General features: G+C 38.3%; 1 pseudogene; it reads left to right on the forward strand.

Annotated features, from left to right (window-relative positions):
- Positions 1-714: 714 nt before the first annotated feature.
- LOC127641266 (general transcription factor II-I repeat domain-containing protein 2-like) lies at positions 715-2,392 on the forward strand (annotated as a pseudogene).
- The last annotated feature ends 1,848 nt before the right edge of the window (positions 2,393-4,240 follow it).

Here is a 4,240-nt window from a genome sequence, read left to right on the forward strand (position 1 = left end):
TAATGTTAATTAAGACTTTATAATTACAACTGAAATACAATAATATAAATACAGATCAACCACTTTTAGTGTTTGAACCAATCATTTCTTTCACTAAACACTGAATGAAATGTTTATTTTTGCCTTATTTTATTCGGTTGGCATGTAGGAGTTGATAACAGATTTCTTAATAATCTCATTCCATATCTGAATAACGGTTGCAATATCATCGAGCATACATTTCCTCCTCTATGATATTGCATTATAGTAGTTTTGTGCAATATTTTAACTTAATAACCAAAATATTTGGACATATGTGAATGAGAAAAAACCTGAAATAGGAATGTGTTTCAGTCACAATGCACATTATGTAGTTTAGAGACAATTTAGAGCATATGTGTCAAACTCAAGGCCCGCGGGCCACAACCGGCCCGCAAATTAATTATCTTTGGCCCGCATGACAAAATGTATTTATTTTTAGAGCTGGCCCACCGGTATATCGGTTCGAATTACGTGGGAGCCAGTGGGAGCTGAGCACATAGAGAGAGGATGAATTATTTATTTTGAATAAAAAAGGAAAAATTACATAAGCAGATCGTCATTCATTCAGCGCACTGATCTATATATTCAGCGCTGTGTGGTTGCGCTGTGTCACGTGACAAGCAATGACGCGTCACCATGGAAACATTACCGCGAAAGCGTACCACAATAATCAACTAACTCTCTCCCAAAAAAATGGCTAAACGAAAGGTGGACTTTGAAAACAGGGGTTTTCAGGACAGGTGGGAGTCACAGTATATGTTCGCGGATGTAAAGGGAAAAGCTGTGTGTCTCCTGTGCGGATACAGCGTGTCTGTAATGAAAGAATACAACATAAGAAGACACTATGAAACGAAGCACCACAACAAATACAAGCATCTGGACACGACACAAAGGCTACAGAAGGTAGAAGAGTTAAAAAGAAGTCTGGTGTCACAGCAGGCTATGTTCACTAAAGCCAAATCACAAAGCGAGGGTGCTGTTAAGGCCAGTTTTATTGTGGCAGCAGAGGTCGCAAAATCAGCCAGGCCCTTTAGCGAGGGGGAATTTGTCAAAAACTGCATGATTAAAGTTTGCGACGCCGTGTGCCCAGAAAAAAGGCAAGCATTTTTAAATGTGAGCCTGAGCCGAAACACTGTTGCTGATCGTGTGCGTCACCTTGCTACCAATCTCCAACAACAGCTTGTGAGACAGGGAAACGATTTCATAGCATACTCCCTTGCTGTGGATGAGAGCACCTACACTTCTGATACTGCCCAGCTGTCAATTTTCATCCGTGGAGTGGACTCAAGCCTGTGCGTAACAGAAGAGTTATTGGGATTACACTCAATGCATGGCACAACTACGGGGAAAGATATCTTTGAAGAGGTGTCCAGATGTGTAGATAAAATGGGGTTGCCGTGGGATAAACTTGTGGGACTGACAACAGATGGAGCGCCTGCGATGTGCGGTCAAAGAAGTGGATTGGTGGGGAGGATCCGAGAAAAGATGCAGGAGGAAAACGTCACAGGTGAGCTGACAGCTTATCACTGCATCATACACCAGGAATCCTTGTGTGGCAAAGCCTTGAAAATGGAACATGTGATGAGCATCATAAAAAAAATGGTTAACTTTATCAGAGCCAAAGGTTTAAATCACCGCCAGTTCAAGTCTTTTCTGGCGGAGTTAAGTTCAGAATATGGTGACTTGCCCTATCACACAGAGGTGATAGGGCAGGGAAAGGTGCCAGGGAAAGGTGCTGGAAAGATTTTTCGAGTTGCGTGAGGAGATCTGTGAGTTCATGGAAAGCAAAGGAAAAGACACAAAAGAGCTCCGAAATAAAAAGTTTCTGTGTGAAGTGGCGTTTCTGTGTGACATCACGAGCCACCTGAATGCGCTCAACCTGCAGCTTCAGGGGCGGGGCCGTACCATCACTGACATGTACGCTATAGTGAGGGCTTTTAAAACTCCAATTTTGAATTTGCCGATTTTGAAGCTCAAAAAAGCAGGTTTGAACTGCTCAGTAATCCATTTACAGCCGATGTGGAAAGCACACGATCAAACCTCCAAATGGAGCTGATTGAGCTCCAATGTAGTGACACACTGAAGGCAAAATATGAGTCTGTGGGTGCTGCAGAGTTTCCACGTTTCATCCCCAATACAATGCCCCAGATGCGCTCCCAGGCTGCTCAAACGCTCTCTATGTTTGGCAGCACATACTTGTGTGAACAACTCTTCTCTTTGATGAAGATAAACAAAACTTCACACAGGACTCATCTTACTGATGAACACCTTCACTCAATCCTGAGGATTTCCTCATATCAGAGCCTGAACCCCAGACATTGATGAACTTGTATCCAAGATGAGACACCAAGCATCTGGCTCAGACCAATGAGCAGAGCAGCAAGCGGTGCTTTGATGCATTTTCAGTCTTTTATGCAGTTTCATTTTTGCATTTTTTTTTTCTCTTGTTATAGGACATTTGATTTTCCTTTGAAGTAAATAACTTTTGTAAATAACCATAAGAAATTAGTGAAACTGATTTTATTTATTAATTTTATTACTTTTATTTCCTAATTAATGTTGTTTTATAGGCAATAATATATAGGCCTTGTTGGTTTCAGGTTCATAATAATAATACGTTGTTTCAATAAGTTTTCAATAAACGTTTAACCTGTCCTGCCCTTGACTTATAGCAATTTTTTAATCTCGGCCCACTGTGTATTTGAGTTTGACACCCCTGATTTAGAGACTTTGATAATGATACAAATGGCTATTTCTATTTAAATAAATGTTGTATTCTTAAAATGTCCTATTTGTCCAAGTATACTTAGAGCAATGTAGGTCATTGACATTTAGAAGCTGCTAGTTTAGGACCTGTGAGGAGTCTGCTTCTCAAACTAGAGACTGTGATCTACTTGTATTTTTGTGCATCTGGGCCATCCACTTCCCTCTCTATCCTGGTTAGAGAATCTTTTTCAAAACAGTAATGCATGGAATAGCCTTCATCTATAAAACAATATACTTTGAGAGAAAGTAACATGTCAGGAGAAATGTGTTTCTTTTTGTCAATATTTAAAACCAAAATATGACTTGAAATGTAAAGGAACTTGAAAGAACTCAATACCTCAGCAAATAGGGCAAAAACAGCAACTGTATTATGAATTCTGCATGGTCGCCCAACCATTTTCAATTGTTCTAATAACAAGAACATTTTCTTGAGTACCAAATTAACACTATAGAATGCTTTCGTAAGGAATAGGTGACACAGTATATGTTTGCCAACATGGGAATTTGTTATAAATTCCACTTAAAACAATAATTTAAAACAAATATTTATTTTTTATCAATTTAAGGCATCCTTGGTTAAAGGAAGTATACATTTCGTTTTAGAACAAAAATGTCTTAATAGTCCGTTACAATTGTTGCTTGTTAGACTTTACGATATGATCACATTGATATCGCCATGGCACACTGTGCGACAATATGTCAGACTGCACGATATACATTGTAGCCGACTGTGGTCCCAATCATCCCAATCAGTGAACGGGACTCAAGTTATGGGAGTGTTGCAGAATAGAAGTGAAACAGTGAAATTTGCACACCACGGAGGAGCATATTTTTCTCTCTCTCTGGAAGACGGGACATCAGCTTTTCCATTGCTCCAATACCACTCCATCAAGAGCATAGGCTAACATTTACAAGAAAGACGGATTTTGTCAAATAGGCCTATAATAACACAGCTTGATCACAAATACAGAAAATAGCAAGATTGAACAATTTATACTGGTAAGTATTGATGGGACGTTTTAATCCAAATCAGCAAATACAGTTGGATACAGTTATAGAAATCTATGACATGTTTGTGCATCATCCATAGGGAATTTGCAAGCGTGATACATTATAAAAATTTATGAATTTTCTAAATTTTGCATGGCCTATAGGTTACTAAACTAAAAGAGGAGAAAGACATACTATAACCCATGTTTTTTGTTTTCTCCAATGTGAACGAAGTTTGTAATTTTTCAAGTAACAAATCTTTTTATTTCCACAAAGAATATTTGCTTGTGGTAGCTCATTATTACTGTAGGCTACCTCCTGCACTTGTGTTCATTCTCAACTTCTGTAATTTTATTTATTTATATATAAAATTGGAGTGGTGTGTATCTTAACTAAAGAAGTTTACAGACGTTTAAAATAAATTGATTAAAATTAAAATAGTAATTAAAATAACGTTGCAAAG

The sequence above is a fragment of the Xyrauchen texanus genome, chromosome 4, assembly GCF_025860055.1.
Source record: "Xyrauchen texanus isolate HMW12.3.18 chromosome 4, RBS_HiC_50CHRs, whole genome shotgun sequence".
Lineage (NCBI taxonomy): Eukaryota > Metazoa > Chordata > Actinopteri > Cypriniformes > Catostomidae > Xyrauchen > Xyrauchen texanus.